We start from the raw sequence: 19,539 nt of genomic DNA, 5'->3' as shown, positions 1-19,539 counted from the left end.
ATACAGTCTATACTAAGAATTTCAAGAACAACGCTTCCTTTTGGGAAGAAAGCCAGATCTCACAAAGAATCGGCAATGTCATCATTCAGGGCCCAAAATTCGAACATAATAGCACCTGGACTGAATAAGGAAACGCATTCTCGGGGATCATGCAGAACAACCACATGAAGACGGAGAAGCACACAAGACAGTATATGGCGTTTTTTTTTTAAATATAAAACCTTCAAAAGCATGCCAGAATCAATACACTTAAACAGAGGAAAAAGTGCACTGGCCAATGTTGTGTCTGTCTCAAAAAATAAAAAAAATACTGATTACACACCTAAAGTAATCAGCTTGGAAGGGGTGTGATGTGAAGAAATGACCTTCTTAATTGTTTCAACCACCGCCTATATATCTTAATTGTACCAAGCATCTGTCTAGTCCATTTGCTCGGTTGGACACAACCCACCCTTTTCATTCTGTAACGCTTTCTTTTCTTTTATTAATACACATATTGACTTACACCGTTGTTCTGTTTTAATTGTGACTAATTCAGAGCTATAACGGAATCTAAATACATACACACACATATACACACACACACATATATATATATATATATATATAGAGAGAGAGAGAGAGATGTATGTATATATATATATATACATGAATAAGAAAAGGTAGTTAATAAAACAGTTTTAAAAAAACTTTAAAAAAGAGTTAAAAACGTATTTAATTTAAAAAAGAAAAAGAAGCACACAAATAGTGGATATTCCTTAATCTCGGGAGTTTCGAAGAAACACGTTCATTCTCCTGAGAGTGTAGGATTTAGCTAAGTGCTGGATTGGATTTCGCTTGCAAAATTATTTGATGAAACTACAAGTAAGTCATAATAGATCTTACTTGGTAACAAATAGTTAAGGAGAGGGCATATGGCGAAGAAAAAGGTGATTTCACGTGAATGGATAGTCTGGTGAAGGGTAAAATATCCAATAGCGGTAAATATGCTTCACCTGACTATCCAGACAATCATAATTATAAGCTTTATTTTCTACTTGGTTTTATTGGGCTTTTACATCTGGTTGAGATTACTTCATAAATATTAACTCTTCAATATTTATAATATACTTTAGTTTTTCAATCTTGGATTGTTTTGGTAAACTTACCTGTAATATTTATTTCATTATATACACGCATATATATAAATATATATGCGTGTAAACTTTTATTTACTATGATATGATTGATACGACTAAAATATCATATAAAAATTATTTGCTTTTCACTTTTAAAATCTTAACAAAATAACAAACTTTTAAACACTTTAAAATAAACATATATAGAAAATCAGCCAACCTACTAATAGCTACCAATATAAACCAGAAACTATTTGTTCAAATACCTCATATTTTAGTTGTAAGATCATATGAATTGGAACAAATATATAGAGTGCATTGCTTTGATTGTTGTGAAGAAAGATAGACTGTTTCTTCCGTGCTAGAATGTTTCGTAATCCTGAGTGTATTTTGCAAATGTACAAGGCGACCATTCGCTCATTCATCGTTTATTTTTTACATATGAAGGTGGTTGCATCTGATAGTAGTATCTCACTCATAGACAGGTGTAAAATTAGTCACCTATATTATAGGTTCCGTATTGTTAATCAAAACTTAACTTTCCTTTTATCGACGGAATGTTTCGTCCTTGCGCCTCTTTTGAAAGTGGTTTAACAGACGGTGTTCCGATGAAATTTGCGGAAATAATCACAACGAAGCAAAGTAAATCCACCCAAACGCCATGGAACTTTCTAGATGTCAAACAAACTTTATTTATAGTTTCTTTCTACAAATGCTAAAATATTGAATTTCAACCCGGATTTATGTTTCCCTTCTGTATTTGCATGCTGAACTTCAAATGTAACATGGACAAATAGTTTTTCTCTAATCGTACTATATCATATTTGTGTAAAATATTACCTAAAAGGAATGTCACATGCATCCAACTGTTACTGTTCATTTTTAGCCTTAAAAACCAGTAAGAATGGGCTGAAAGGTAGTGATTTTCAAAGCAAAATGGTCTTGAATGAGTTAGTAATCAAATGTAATGTAATACAGATCATTTAAACTTATGGTTACATCACACAAGCTTATATATATATGTATATATATATATATATATATATATATATATGTATATACATATATATGTGTATATATATATATATATATATGTATATATACATATAATCAATTATATTTAACTTTTTGTTCATATCAATCTCAAATTATGCAGATCAATGTAATCACATGACATGTAACAACAATTGACAAAAGACCATATCTCAAATTTCAAGATGTTTACTATATAATGTATTAATTTTAACATGTTGCTATGCACACTTCTTGAAAGCAACTGTTTCTTCCAGTAAACCTTCACTTCTGTTGGTATATTTGTTCATTTATTAATCGTACGAACCATTGTATTCATGAAATAATCAAAAACAATTGGTGTCTTGTCGTTCACCTTAGCACGGCTACCATGATGCCGACGCCACTCTCTCTCTCTCTCCTTATCTCTCTCTCTCGATCTATCTCTTTGTCTGTTTCGTTATCTTTCTCTCCCTCTATATCTAGCTCCCTATAGCTTGGTTCATGCATAATATTATCCATACTGTCACACTCGTTAACTCTTATCGATAGCATTCAATTTCGCGGATACACTGTGTTGTCTGTGCAGAAAGTATGCATTGTATTAAAAAAGTACAATGAAGCATTTTATTCTTATATAAAAAAAACAGTCGGTTTCCTTTAGGTTATAGCGATTCAAGCGCGTATATGAAGCGGCTACATTAGTAAGGATCGAGCCTGCTCGTTTGTTAAGTAAGAATGTGCAATCCCGATTTGTCAGAAAGCAGTCAATTAGAATGGCCTGAACTTGTCAGGGGAGATATTATTATTTTTGACCTGTGGAAAGGAAAATTAACTGTCTGTCAAAAAGTTCATTTTCAAGTTACGAAAAGAGACAGGGCAGTACATTTGTATTTATGCATTTATACCCAGTTTAAACTGCTGACGGTGAGAGGGCTTTACGATAAGAGGGAAAATAGTAGCACATTCCTCTAATGCTGTCGGCAATTTTAATGATGGACCATCTGGGATAAAATGTAAAATTATGGCGACTTAATATGCCTTAAATGTTGTTCTAACGTTAAATAATGGAGAGAATAATAGCGTAAATATCATACATTGTGTGTAGGTTCTGCTTTCATATTTTTACGATTTTGAACACGAGAGAATTCATCATAAATTCTGTTTACTGAACAAAAATTGTATTTTCTCACAATATACTTGACAAGATGATCCTAAAATGCAATAAGTTTGTTTAATTTTGGTCGTAAAATAAGTGAGCGATGATGCTTATAAGCAGTTTTAAAGTACTAAAATTACACTTAACAATATAGTCAAACACTGTCGTGTTTGCATGATATATATGATAAATGCTTCTTGTAGCACAAAGTTTTATTACTTTGGGGTGCGTCGAGCAACACTTTAATTGCCATTGCTCCCAGGTCCACTCTTACCCGGAGTGGTAGTACCTGTTAGGGTCCCAACTATGGGGTAAATCGAACCCGACTTGAAAACAACAAATATATTCTATTAAAAAATGATTTTCAAAATCTTTGGATTCAGCATTAAATAACCTGAAGAGAGTTGATATGCCGTAAAACAAAACCAACCAAACAACCAAAAAGAGAGTTTAAAAAACGTTAAGAAATAGTTAATGAAACATTTGAAAAAAAACATAACGCTCCAGCTATGTTTGGTCCGATCATTTGCAGAAAATATATATTCGGCAAACAACGTTTGCAATACAGCATTTGCGACTGACATTTAAATAAAATCGAATAAGTGACTGAATGAAAAATGCGAAGCTCGCAGTTTATTTACAAACAAGCGGATTGACCACTGTACAAGTGCCGGGCGGTTGTTTGTTTAAATAGACATTATGACGGGTTATTTGCGGGCATCGCTTCCGTTGTTTAGTGATAGATATACAGACTGTCAACACAACGGTTCTAGATTCGACACTTGGCTTGGGAGAGGTGCTATTCTTTCGACACTGATGAGTTGTGACACCACGGAACAGGACTGTATGTTGATTATATATATATATATACATATATGTATGAATACATATATACGTACATATATATACATATATATAGAGATATATAGATAGAGGATAGATAAATTCGTATTGCTTTCTGTTTGTTTTTATTTTGTGACTAGGTTGGTTCAAAATTTAATTAATATATACAAAATACAATTGTTTCCGTTTTATCTATTTTAAAATATGGTATGATTATGGCAAAATATACGCTCAAGAGTTATGCTCATTTGCATATTAGATTAAGAGTTATCGATTTTAACAAATATCAGTATGTTTATAGCGATAGAAATCGTTTTTTGTTTTCTATTTAATAGCAGTATGTTTATAGCGATAGAAATCGTTTTTTGTTTTCTATTAAAGGTTGTTATTTTAATTTTTTTAGCGATAATATATTTAATTTAATTCATTCTGAATTATTATTACTGCCATATATATGTTTTTAGAAACCAATTTCGAGTTATTTCCCCTGGGACCCCTATGTATATAAGTCTCAAACGTCGATTTTTTTCTGTGTGTGTGTCTGCTAACACCTTCGTCAGCTTCATCGGATCGCGTCGACAATTGTACTATAAGAAAGCGCTGTCTCTCAGACGCATAATATCTTCAAAGTCGTAAAATAATTTAAAATCTGGAGTTGAAAAGTAGACCAATCTTCGCAAGTGGTTTCTTTCAAGTTCCTTACAACTTTCTGTGTTTTTATTTTACGTCATAGGTCGTTGTTGTCCAGTAGACAAAAAGGTCGTTACCTACCTTTTTCCTTTCTTTTCCTCTTGCTCGTTGAGTGTTCGAGCCTGCCTACTGCAGCTACATTGTTTTCAGGTCGCACAGGAAATTCCTGCTATCTGGATTGAAACAAAATACTTTTTGATTTTTATTATGGGATCCAGGTTGCCAGCTACTGCTTTCGTTGCTTTAATCTTGGTGTGGCTCAATAAATTTAGTATAGCAGCTCTGTTTAAACCAAAATTAATGTCCACACAACAACGGCGGGTATTATTGTATTTGTTAGCATATATATATATATATATATATATATATATATATATATATATATATATATATATATATATATATATACACACATATATATATATATATAATTGCTTATTTCAATAAACATATTAATTATTTTTCATACGGGAAAGCTATGTGCAAAACCCTATGTAATTTGCCGTTTGTCGATATATTATTTTATTAGTCATCTCTTAATTTTTATGTTAATTTTAATGCGAGAATAAATAAATGATCTCTTGTTATAATTTCTTTAATTCTATTTCATTCTTCTAGGATTCGATGAAAACATGTGTCTGTTAATTGCTTGGTTAATCACATGATGGGAAATATCCTAATTAACAATTACCGAATTTATTTTTTGCGTGTTTGTTTCGTATTTCCATGGATATTTTCATTTATTGATTTATTTAAGCAATATTAATTATTTTTCTTCACGTGATATCGTAATCGAAGCATATATATATATATATATATATATATATATATATATATATATATATATATATATATATGCATATACATATATATATATATACTCGGGTTTTTTATTCAAAAGTAATGGACGAATGAATTTAACGAGGTTGTTAGATAGTGCTCAAAAAAGAGCTGATAATACTTGTTTATTGTTATATAAACATGGTCACATCCTGCTGCAACAAATACCCACTTGTTTCAATCAAACAACAGATATCATCAGGCAGCGACTTGACTATTCAAAAGTTCAATGAATAATGGATTTTTATTTTAGGTAGGAACTCTTTAAAAGTTGGAGTTAAACAATTTAAAACACATAACTTTAATTATAAGATGTAAAGAGGGAGGGGGCAATTTAAATAAAGGTAAAAGATAATAATGGAGAGAGAGAGTGATTAAGAAGAGAAAAAAAGAAATAGAGAGAGAAAATAGAGAGAGAAAATATATACATATAATATGGAGAAGAAAAAGAAAAAAGAAGATATAAATGGTTATTATAAAGAGAATAAGGACTAGAAGGGAAAAGAAAGAATGATGAGATAGAGTTAAAGCGAGAAAAAGAGAAAGTAAGAAGTAATAGGAAGGGAATCTTAAAGAAGTTGCCAGTATATAGAAAAAGAAAAAAATCTGCGTGTCAACCAACTTATGAACAATTATACTATTCAGTAATGAGGCAACATTATTACAAATACAAACAGAAAATACAATCTAAGCGTTAGAAATGAACATGTCAAAAAAGACAGCGAAAGTATCCAACTCACATATTTATCATCTAACATCCGCCCACGAGTAATATCAACGCAGTTCAAACATACGTCTACAATTAATTAAGCCCTTTATACTAAATGATATAAGTTTAAAGTTTTCGCGTTTTTATTAAATGAATATATAAGTAAAAGAAAAAAATAATAATGATAAAACAATATTAAAATTATTATAATTAATAATAATAATAATAATAATAGTAATAATAAATATAATAGTAATAATAATAATAATAATAATAATAATAATAATAATAATAATAAAACAGAATAAAATTAATATGTATTATCTTTTTAATATAACGTATTTAGCCATAAGAGGGAATTAAATAAATTAAATAGGACTAATAAATTGTAAATAAGAATCTACTAATATTCATGTATATAAAAGGAATACAATACATATATATACATATACACATACACTCATACATATACACACATACACACATATATACATATATATACATATATATACACACATATATATCAATACATACATGCATATAATTAAAGGTGTAACTCTATACTATTAAGTTGAAAGTTTAAGCTAGTTAAATATAAAGTTATATTAAATCACAAATTAATACATTCAAAACAGTATTACCAAAAAACATAGATACAAGTACACTTACATATAAATATATAAATATATTCAGGCAAAAGAAGTAGTTAAAGCAACAGAATACTCAAAAGTAGCGACATACAGGTAGATTGTAACAAAATTAAAAATAATAAAATACATATGTATATACCCACAGAGAACCATCATACATACAAATATACCTATATATATATAATTTTATGTATACACACACATATATATATATATATATAAATATATATATATATATATATATATATATATATATATATATATATATATATAGCATAGGGAATTTTTATACGTATTTTTCGCATTTATTCAACTTTTCTAATCAAGCAAAAACGTATATAATAATGATGCAGTTTTTTTATTGTCAGATTTAATGGAACATCGTTACGTTAAAATATGTGGACACTGTTTTTGTCATATCATACGGTATATTGACACGTTTTCCGTTATTTACTGCCTAATTTTATAATATACCTGGTAGAATACGTCACATATATTATGGATCTTCCGCTGTACTGATGTCTGGGTATTTTTTTATGTTAGTGCAAATAATTTCACTTCTTATAATGTTGCGATGTGTACATTCATAATCAAAGTTGTTTACTATTTAGATTGATTGAAATGTATTAAGCCTATTTATTAATCACAATTTATTTTACTTTGCCTAAATGAGGAACTAGCACACATATCTAGATTATGATTAAATGGTAAATATTTATTCTAAACACGACATTTGAAACACGTAATTTTTTTGTGTATTTTAACATGAATCTAAATCATATCTGCAATCAATTATGTTCGATTATTATTATGTTTACCATTCTATAATTGCTTATTCAAAATTAGCTAAAGAATTAAAGGGATTTATCTACAGCGACCCGACCCATATATATATATATATATATATATATATATATATATATATATATATATATATATATATATATATATATATATATATATAAACGATTTAGTCCAATATCTAATTTTGTATGAGGAATTTAAAAATAGTAAACTTTAATTCGTTTCGTCTTATTTGTTTTATTATTTTTCTACTTTCTTCTTATGGAAATTGTTGTTTATCCTACGTTTCCATTTAAATATTATTCAATTTTCTTTTTTACTATAGTATTTTCCAGCCCCTTTATGTATATTTTAAATTTGAAAGCAATGAAGTCGGAATTATTCGTCTGATATAAACACATAACGCCAACTTCCTCTCATTTGAGGAGAAGTATTTGGATTCGAAATGTCATGCAATTAAAAGTTATTTTTTATATGTTTCCTATTATTCTCTTTACTAATCCGCAGGCTTTGGGAGGCACTAAATAAGGTTTTTTCCTCATCTTTTCAATGTAATTTTGCTCCTTTTTAATCGGTTAGGTTATTTTGTACATTATATGTCATCTTTATTACAATTAGTGGATGACATTTATATCATTTATATACTGAATAATTGTTGACCTCTTAAAATAGTTGCAGCCTTTTCAACGCAGGCGTTACATATAAATACCATATGTTAACACTAACGGCAAATACCTATCGTATATTTTACGCATAGTATTGCTTGTTTTCATTCATTACCGTAACTTCCTCTACATATTCCGCCAGGATTCAGTTCCGCAACCATGTATCGTTTAGGATTTGAAGCACGGCATGTACTCTTTCGGTAATCTGACTTCCTCTACTCGAAATTACACCGTAAACAGATATTTCGTAGGGGTCAAGTATTATATGCGCTCATGGTTGTTTACTCATTTCGTCACCTGAACATCATCCCGTATATGAATAATCAACGCACCGAGATTTTTGCCTTCCAGCACGTAAATGCTCAGAGCCGCATTACAAGCTTCATGATTTCTAACATTGTAGGAATATATAGTATGGATTTAATATATAATATGGCTTCGTTGATGAATTGCATTGATCAAACAAACATAATCCTTCACTTATCACATACGGAAAATATACATTAACTCTCGAAAATGTTATTGACACCAATAAATGCACATCAGTTACTCTCTTTTAAATACACATTAAGGCACTGTTATTGTCAATGTATGTACTGCCTTCTGTAATCCGTCTTAAACATTGAAATGTAAATTAGCAATTTGTTTTCAGCTGGACGCAACACGTTACTTCTTTTTCTTTGTAATGCCGTTGACTCAATCTTTTTTACTAGTATAGTCGTTTTTTCTTCTTCTTCTTCTTCTTCTTCTTCTTCTTCTTCTACTTCTTTTACATTGGCTTTCTCGAATTAATCTTTACTGCAATCTGGTGGCTATATTATTTTTCTTAGCATTATTAAACGTATCTTTATTAATTTGACAACAATTTCTTACGGTTGTTTTATATTTAAATCCAGAGAGAGATAGAGAGAGAGAGAGAGAGAGAGAGAGAGGGAGAGAGAGAGATCTCCGTTGAAACAAAATGTAGTGATCACAATAAGAACTATCATAAGCGGACAAGTTAATTTATAACATCAAAGTAATAATATTGCATTATAATTTTGATGAAGTCGCTGAAGGCGCTTTTACTCTGGCTTTTTAAAATGTTATTAAATATATATATATATATATATATATATATGTGTGTGTGTGTGTGCATGCATATATATATATATATATATATATATATATATATATATATATATATATATATATATATATATATATATATATATGATTGTTGAGCTGGATTAAATCCGACGATATGAAATAACATGGAAGTGGAAGGACCAGAATACTCAACGTTTCGCCCGATTTATGGTCATCCCTCTTGAAGAAGCCCGCATAAATCGGGCGAAACGTTGAGTATTCAGGTCCTTCCACTTCCATTTTATTTCATATATATATTTATATATATATATATATATATATATATATATATATATATATATATATATACACTATGAATTATATGATCAATTCCTTAAAATATTCTGCTTATCTGCCAGAATTTAACCAATTTATTTTAAGTGTATTTATCAAACTATTGTTCTCATCTTAAGTGTAATTTTCACAACGTTTCGGTCAATATAACTACCGACCTTCTTCAGTTGTACGTTGTCGAACTCGAGATGTTTCTGTCGAACTCGATAATTTTGACGTATTTTCGAGTGCGGAATCGTTTAGCGCTTGGTGCAGTGTGCTTTTGATCCGTTAGCCATGATTGGATAGATGTCCTAATTAATTAAAATTTATTTGTTCAGTCGCCCACACCGAGAATTGAATCTTCAACTTTCAGGAGGATATCGTTTTTACAATTGAATTTTTCCAGTAATCGAAACTTACGGACATATTTTTGGAGCCTTTAACCTATTTTATTTCAAGTAGGATTCTAAGACATGCGTTTACCGTATAATAAACGGGTAACGCGCGTCTACTAGCTAAATTCGCAATATAAAAAGAGTTCATTGATGGTTACTAGGACATAAGCGTATATTTCATTATTTACCTGGTAAAACAATTAAACAGCGTAGAGAGCTTTAACTCACATTCCAATAACCGACAAAAGAAAATCATGAGCGGGACATATGAAAACAAAAACGTATTTATATACTTAATATCTAAATGAAAATACAATAATGTATGAAATAATTCTGTTTACATTCATTTAAAATGTTTCATCATAAAACAATTTTATGCTCACTTTAATTTTCAATTTAGAAAAAATGCACCATTTTTTTCAGTCGAATTGTTATATACACACTCTTTCATAAATTGTGTTCTGTGAAATTATTCCTATTTTAATGTGTTCATTGAAATAATTTTTCAATACAAAGTAATAAAAATTAAGTCAGTTTATACCGAATTTCATGGTCACTCGGCAACGCCTGGTGTTATACACACACACACACACACACATATATATATATATATATATATTCATATATATATATATATATTAAACACTAAAGAAAATGCGGGAAAAGACAGGAATTATGAAAGTAAAGAAAGAAAAACAAACAAATATAGACGGGTGTGCTGTAGTAGAGGAGTGTCTAGCCTTTATTCGTCTATCTTTCCTCACCTCAATGCATAATTATTTATAACCAAGTTGTTGGTATGTCCGGTGTATGTAAAGTCCGTGGGTGTATGGAACTTTGATTAATTTCGAGAGAAAGGGACCTCTATTTTTCAAAATACAAAAGTGGATACAAGATGGCGGAAAAGAACGCGACTGGACTGCAGAAACAGGGCAGGATCAGTAGGGGTAATATTATTTTACTTATTTATTTTTGTAATTATTTCTGTTGTAAGCTTTGGTTATATATATATATATATATATATATATATATATATATATATATATATATATATATATATATATATATTTATACATATATATGCATATATATATGTATGTATATATATTATTTTTCGTTTATTTTATACAATATTGTATAATTTATTATCATTATTATTAGTAGTATTATTATTACCGTTATTGCTATTGTTATCGTTATTATTATTATTATTATTAGTAGTAGTAGTAGTAGTAGGCATAGTAGTAATAGTATTATCATAATCATTATTATTATTATTATTATTATTGCTGTCGTTGTTATTATTATTATTAGTATTATTGTTATTATTATAGGGACAAGGGGTTCCATTCCGTACAATGATAGTACCGCAATGAAGATTCACGTGACCTGTTGTGGGGGGAAGATAACAGTTTAAGACCTTATTTTATCTCTTTTAGACGTATTATATATATATATATATATATATATATATATATACATATATATATACATATTTATATGTTTTATATTAGTTTGTATTAAATATTAATTATATATATACATATATATATATATGTACATGTGTATATATACGTATATATATATATTTCTGCAGACAAATAATTCTCACTAACCCTCCAACCTAGGCTATTTTCAATATATTTATAAATATCATTGTTCATTATTTTCTAGCTGACATTATTTTAATTCAGTTTTCATAAAAAGAATTGAACAATTAAATTATTTTTGGCAAACAACCATATCTAAACAATTTTATATGAAATTGAACAATGCGAAACCATAACATTAAAATTTCCGAATCTATTTCTGAACCATGCTTTAAAAGTTCGAATCTAGGTCTAATCTAATTTTCACTTATCTAATGTGCTTCTTACTTACATGAATAGGGAACATTTCTCTTGTAAAACCTTCTCCTTCAAATTTTCAAAAAATTGTACGCATTTTCAAATTCTATTATTTTTTCTCTATATCTATACAACCACTTGGCTAAGAAAGATCAGCCCCCCACCCCTAAGCACTTTCCAACTGACTTCATACTGTTTTTCTTTTTTATCAGAATCTGCCCTGATGGTATTCCAATTATAGTACTCAAAAAACTTCAACCTGAACTAGCGCCCATACTTACAAAACTGTTTAAACGTTGTCTTAAGGAGAATAGTTTCCCATCTCCCTGGAAAATCTCATCAGTATGCCCTGTATTTAAGAATTCAGGTGATCGCTCATCCCCCTCTCAGTAGAGGCCAATAAGTTTCCTGTGCGTCATGAGTAAGTTGCTAGAATCTGTGTTAAATACAGAAGTAATCAACCATCTCAACAAAAATAACCTTCTTAGTGACACTCAATATGGTTTCGGTTCTGCTAGATCTACAGCAGATGTCCTTACAGTTATATCGCATAGGATTAGCAAATCTCTCGACGGTGGCAATCTTTCTAGAGCAATTGCTCTTGACATATCTAAAGCCTTTGATAGGGTATGGCATAAAGGTTTACTTCATAAGATCGCTAGCTATGGTATAGCTGGAAAAGTCTTCTCAATTATTAAATCATTTCTTTCTGATAGGTTCATAAGAGTAGTAGTTGAGGGGCAAAAATCAGAAGCTCACAGTATTAATGCCGGTGTCCCTCAGGGGTACATCCTGCGCCCAACTCTTTTCCTGATCTACATTAATGATCTTCCAAATCATATCCTTACATCATTTGTAGACATTTATGCTGACGACACTACCATTTATGGTACCACTTCTAAGACAGTAAACGACCTCGTTCTCTCCAATTCTCTCTCCTCTGATCTTGAGCACATAGTACAATGGGGAAAGGAGTGGCTGGTTACTTTTAATGCATCTAAAACCAAGCTTCTCTCTTTACATCATCAACATTCTAATCCACATTTGTCATCAATTGAAATGAATGGCTCTCGTCTTAAGGAGACCTCAAGTTTCGACAAGCTTCTGGGCTTGACCATTACTCCTGATCTTAAATGGAACACGTATATCAAATCTGTTGCCAAGGCCGCTGGAAAAATGGTGGGATCTTTCTATCGATCCGGTAGATATCTCACTGCTGATGCTATTCTCTATCTATATAAGAGCCAGGTACGTCCAAGGATGGAATACTGTTGCCACATCTGGGCAGAAGCTGCTAGAAAGAACTTGTCCTGCCTTGATAGAGTTCAAAATAGACTTCGTAGCCTCGTAGGAGATGTCCTTTTCTCCTCCTTGCAACCTCTATCTCACAGAAGAGATGTTGCGAGTTTGTCTCTGATGTATCGTTATTTTCATGGAAAGTATTCAACTGAGCTTCAATCTATGGTCCCCCCTCGCCAAACTTTCACCAGAAACACTCGTCTAGCTGTAAACATTATCAATAATTTCCCCCACTCTTTGTCCGTGCCTTAACCTAAACGTAGATTCCATGAACAAAGCTTCTTTCTTAGAACTTCACGCCTGTGGAATTGTCTTCCGTTTTCCTGCTTTCCGGCTGACTACAATATGGTTGTGTTCAAGTCTAAAGTAAATAAGTTCTTGATGAGCCGTTCCATATAAGTTATCAAATTTACCAAATTTTCATTACTAATGATTACTATATTGACCAATTTCTACTGTACACTCTTTAACCCTTATCCTTGAGTGGCCTCCGGGCCTTGATAATGTGGTGATGCCTTTGTAAAGAAAAAAAAATCTCTCTGATCTTCCTGGAATTTACTTTTTTTCACATCAGGTGCTTCATCCACCGACCTTTATGCCGTAAACCTGAGGTCTCATAGTTATTTCTCTCGAAATCGAAGACTTCTTTCGTCTAACAATATCCTGATCGTTTATTTCGCTAGGTGTTATACTAATTAGAGATTTGTTCTATTTTTATCTTATAGTTGTGGGACTTAATCAAAGCTCATTTACTTAAATCTTTGTGGTTGGCTTCTCATTATAAAGATATACCTTTTCATCCCACTTATTTGCTCGGATTTCCTTGCTTGGACACTTGGAACGTGATGAAGATTAGAAAACATCACACGTAACTAAATAACCCCCATCTCTTGCGCCAAAATTCCTATTTGCACACTAAATTCTGACTATGCCTCGATTTCAGTGATTTTTCTTTTCTTTTTTTCCATCAGAGCGTCCAAGGTTCAATAGAGCTATCCCGCATTCATACGTCTCTAACAAAATATAAGGTTATATCTTCCTACGTACTTACGGTATATTTTACTTTTCTCTCCCTATTAATTGCTATATACGATTTGCCTGTGGTACTTACTCTTCAAGTGTTTTTGGTTCCTTTAAAAATTCTAGCATCCGTCACTTGCGGCATGCTTTATAAGTACCCAATTCCGCAGGATCCATTATTTTTCGAACATGGCATTTCTAATGCTTACCTGGAAAGCTACACGTCTTGCGAAAAATATGTATGGACATAAAAAGAACACAAAAGCAATTATCAAAAAGAACATTTATTTGTTTTGGCTTATCACGTTTGCAAAAACTCTCCAAACACCCGTTTACGTAATTTTCTATTTTCTACCTGTCAAAAATGTAAACTTATTTCTAGGCCAATCATATGTCTCAATTAACGTTTCATGTTATTTTCCTATGAGTTGTTTCTTTCCATTTTATGTATCTACCTAATTATAACTTTGAATTCCTGGCGGCAAAATACAATACAATTCTACATACATTCAACACAAATTGCAATATTTGTTGAACATCATAAAAAAAAATTCAAAAAATGCATTAATACATCTAACTTACAATTATAACTTTTTTCAAGAAAATCATTTTTGTAACAACAACAACAACAACAACGACAATAACAACCAAAGTCTGTAAAAACTGTCCCCTTTCTTTAAAAAAAAAGAAAACACGAAAAGCTGAAAAGTTTAACAATAAACATAAAAATGCCTTTTCAATAAAGGTGCATTTGATTTGTACAGACAATAGAAATTAGTAATATACTGTTAAAAAGTGCAAACGTTTTTTAAAAAAATCTTGTTTGATTGGGAGTTTTTAATTCAACAATTCGTCCAAAACAATTTCACAATGACAATTTTTTATACTGACACTCTGATGCGGATTTTAAAACAATAATGGGTGACCCCAATCTCTCCACTTGTGTGCATGTGGGTATTTTTAAAAAACAAAATAATTTTTTATCAATCAATTTTAGCCGAATGTCATAGTATTTTATCATGTTTTACTCTAAAGTTCCTCATAACCTCCGTATTTACCTATTAATGTGTGTTTGTTTTTAATATTTTACTTCATAAAATATGATCACAAAAAGAACATTCACCTGTTATGACCTGTTATTAAACGCTTAAAATTCACATATTAACACATTTTTCTCTTAACCATCTATTTGTGTGTGTGATTTTGTTTTCACTCGTTTAATATTTAATTTGGAATTTAGTCTGTTATTTTTTCATTGTGGCATATCAACATTTTTTCGTGTGTTAGTTTTTCCATTTAGTGTATGTGTATCTTTCATTTTTTTCTTCTTTTTTGACATTGTGTGTACGTATGTGTGCTTCTCATCATTTTTCTTAATAATTATTTTATTTTCGTCTAGCATTTTTTCCTGTTTTTTTTTTCATTGGAGACTTATGTTGTGTTTCCTTGGTAACGCGAAGTTCTTTTTTCTTCAATTTATTCTTCTTGAATAAAAGTGGTCCCGGTACCAGTATGCAATCTGTTGTACAGCTGGGGGTTTAGATGTTAGGATTGGGATATTCATATTGATGAGGGTAAGATACACATATACAGTTCTGTGATTACTTCTATAGGAGGAGAAAGCTAGGGGTGATAAGTTCTTATAATACAGAAGAGGGGATGAGATATACCTTTCTTATATTACATAATAAGATGAAACAGAGAAAGTTCATATAAGATGATGATTCACATCACTATTTTCTGATTAATGACGACACGAAGAAGACAGTTACAACTACGTCTTTATTATCACATCGACCAGTCGAATGATGATTACGTCAAGGAATTAAAGTCATTTTTACATGCTTAATGTTCTACCCCTTCGCCTCTATGGGGGGCATCCTCATGTCACGTTGATTGTGCTGTCTTTGACCACGACTCGACTGCCTCCGATCTTCACCTCCCGATCTGCTTAAAAGTAGCTCCTCTATTCTGCTATGACGTCAGATGCATGGCTCTACACGTGATCGTCTCGCCTGGCATAAACGTGCGTTGTTCGCCATATGTTCACAACACACTTCTGTAGACACAGAATTCTAAATAACCTATTTTCTTTAACCTATGTTTAAATATATGTAATCTCTATTGTTCATTCCTCTCAAGATGACCTTATATTAATTCAGTTTTCATAAAAATATTTGCACAATTAAATTCTTTTTGCAAACAAAACTATTTTATATGAAACTGAACAATGCGAAATTCTATTTTTGAAACTTGCTTACAAAGTTCGAATCTCGCTCTATCCTAATCATATTTTCAACTCATTTTTTTCTTGTAACATTCCTCGCCTTTCCATTTACAAAAATGTACGCATTTTTAAATTCTAGTACATTTTTCTCTATATCTATACAGCCACTTGTCCAAGAAATATCAGTGACCCCTAAAAAAACTACTTTACTCAGCTCTTTCCAAATGATTCATAATTTTATATTTTTGATCAGAATATCTCTGATCTTCCTAACATTTACTTGTTTGGGGTATAGAGTATACCTCCTATGATTCACATAAGCTGCATCATCCATCTACCCTTATGGACTTTTCTTGTGACATATTTTTATTATTTTTATTTTTTTATTATTCAATTTTCACCCCAAACAAGGCACAGTGCCACTTTGAAGCAGGGGGCTACTATTAGGGAATTAATTAGCGGGGTCATTATGAAGGGAGAAGAGTAGAAAGATGTTTGTTAACATTACACTTGAACTTCTGCATATCATTGCAGTTGGGAAAGCAGAATCCCGGAAGGGAGTTCCAAAGACCCGCAGTTCTGGTGAAGAAACTATTGGAGTAAAAGGCTTTCTTGCACCTAGGGATCTCCACTGTAAAGGGATGAGACTTAGTAGCTTGTCGGGTTTGTCGGGGGTAGTTACGTCGGGGAGGTACAAGTGTTTGCACTTCGTCAGAGCATTCACCATTAAAGTATTTGCAGAACAGGCAGAGGGATGCAACATCTCGTCGATGGAACAGAGGTTGAAGCCCAGATGACAGTTCAGGACCTATCAGATTGGCGACTCTTTTTTGAACCCTGTCCAGGAGCGAGAGACAAGCAGCAGATGCACCAGCCCAGATGTGACAACAGTACTCCATACATGGGCGAATGGTTGCCTTATAGAGGTATAGGATACTGGCAGGCGTAAGTAGTTTTCTAGCACGGTAGAGGGAGCCAACCTTCCTTGCAGCAGCCTTGGCAATGCTCTCAATGTATCTATTCCAGTTCATATTCCCTGTAAACGTTAGGCCGAGGAGTTTAAAAGAAGTACTTTCAGGCAATGTGTTCTTGGCCATTGCTATTGGTGGTAGAGAAGGTTTCTTGTAGTTATTGAAGGAAACAAGCTTTGTCTTAGCAGCATTGAATGAGACCAACCATTTTTGTCCCCATTCCACTACGGATTGGAGGTCATCCTCTAGTGTTTCTGCCATTTTCTTGGATATGTGTTCATTTGTTTTCCCCTCATATCTGTTATAGAGAGTGGTGTCATCGGCAAATATACCCATCTCCGAAACAATATTATCAGGGAGGTCGTTTATGAATATCAGGAACAATAGAGGTCCAAGGATAGACCCCTGAGGCACTCCCGCATTTATGTCATATTGTTTGGATGTACGTCCGTCGAGGACAACTTTGATTTTTCTACTACTTAAGAAGGATTTAATTACGTTATGAATTCTTCCAGTGATTCCATATGATCTAATTTTCCTTAGAAGACCATCGTGCCATACCCTGTCAAAAGCCTTAGATATATCAAGGGCCACCGCTCTACCCTCCCCTGTTTTATCCAATGAACGGTATATACGTTCAGAAACTACAGTTAAGATATCTGCTGTTGAACGGGCTTGCCTGAATCCATATTGTTTGTCAGTCAAGAGTTTAGCAGCTGTTAGGTGCTGGACTAGGGCTTTATTAACTAAGGACTCAAATATTTTGGCGAAAAGCGGGAGGAGGCTAATGGGGCGATAATTTAGTGGGTCAGTTCTTTCACCAGAATTCTTGAAGACTGGTACCACAGAGGCGGTTTTCCAGCAGTCGGGAAAACAAGATTCGTTAAGGCATTTATTGTAAAGTTTGGACAGAACTGGAGCAACCTCGGCAGAGCATTTTTTTAATAGCACAGCCGGGATGAGATCTGGTCCACATGCTTTAGAGGTGTCTAGGTTTTTTATAATAGCATGTACCTGAGAAGGGGTGATTTTCAAGTCGTCAAGTGTGGCGTCTGTTCGCAGAGGAAAATCAGGGAGTGAGTGGTGTACCGAGTTCAGTGTGGAGTTTGAGGCAAACCGACTGGCAAGCAGATTAGCCTTGTCAGTTGCCGTGCAAGCAACCTCATGATTGTTTGTTAGTGGGGGAATAATTGACTGTCCATTATTAACTACGCTGTTGTAGATTTTCCAAAAATCCCGGGTTCCTAATTTCTGTGCTTCGATGCGCTTTCTGGTGGTTTCAGAGTAATCTGACTTAGCTGTGTCTATCACTCTCTTACAATTATTTCTAGCTTCTATAAACTTCTGTTTATTTGAGCTGGACTTATGTCGGTTGAATCTGCGGAACGCATGCTGCCTTTGACAAATGGCAGCTGCACAAGCAGAAGTAAACCATTGGGGGGAGTGGGGCTTGCTATAGTATTTCCGTGCGGGAACATGTGCTTCAATAGCAGTTTTGATCCATTCAGTTGTCTCATTTGCACACTGTTCCGCTGGAAGAGTAAAGATATTTTGCCATGGGGCATCTCTGATGAGCTCCCTGATGGCTTCCTAATCAGCCTTTTTGTAATACCTCGTTGTTTTTAGTAGTGGGTCTTCAGTTTTAGGGCGAGAATTTAGGCTGATTTCTACCATTATCACAGCGTGATCAGCATTCCCGAGTGGGCTATGGGCATTTGTTGTACAGTCATTGGGAACTGTTGTCAGAAAGAGATCTAGAAGTGAGGCATGTTGATCGTGCTGGTCTGGGAAACGTGTCGGAAATGTAACCATCTGAGATAGGGAATGAGATATAGAGAAGCTATATGTGGCGCTACCAGCTACGTCTGTGTGATTTGAGAATCCTAG

Source organism: Euprymna scolopes, chromosome 5 (genome assembly GCF_053919585.1).
Source record: "Euprymna scolopes isolate OS-2025 chromosome 5, ASM5391958v1, whole genome shotgun sequence".
NCBI lineage: Eukaryota > Metazoa > Mollusca > Cephalopoda > Sepiida > Sepiolidae > Euprymna > Euprymna scolopes.
This window is presented reverse-complemented; position numbering follows the sequence as displayed.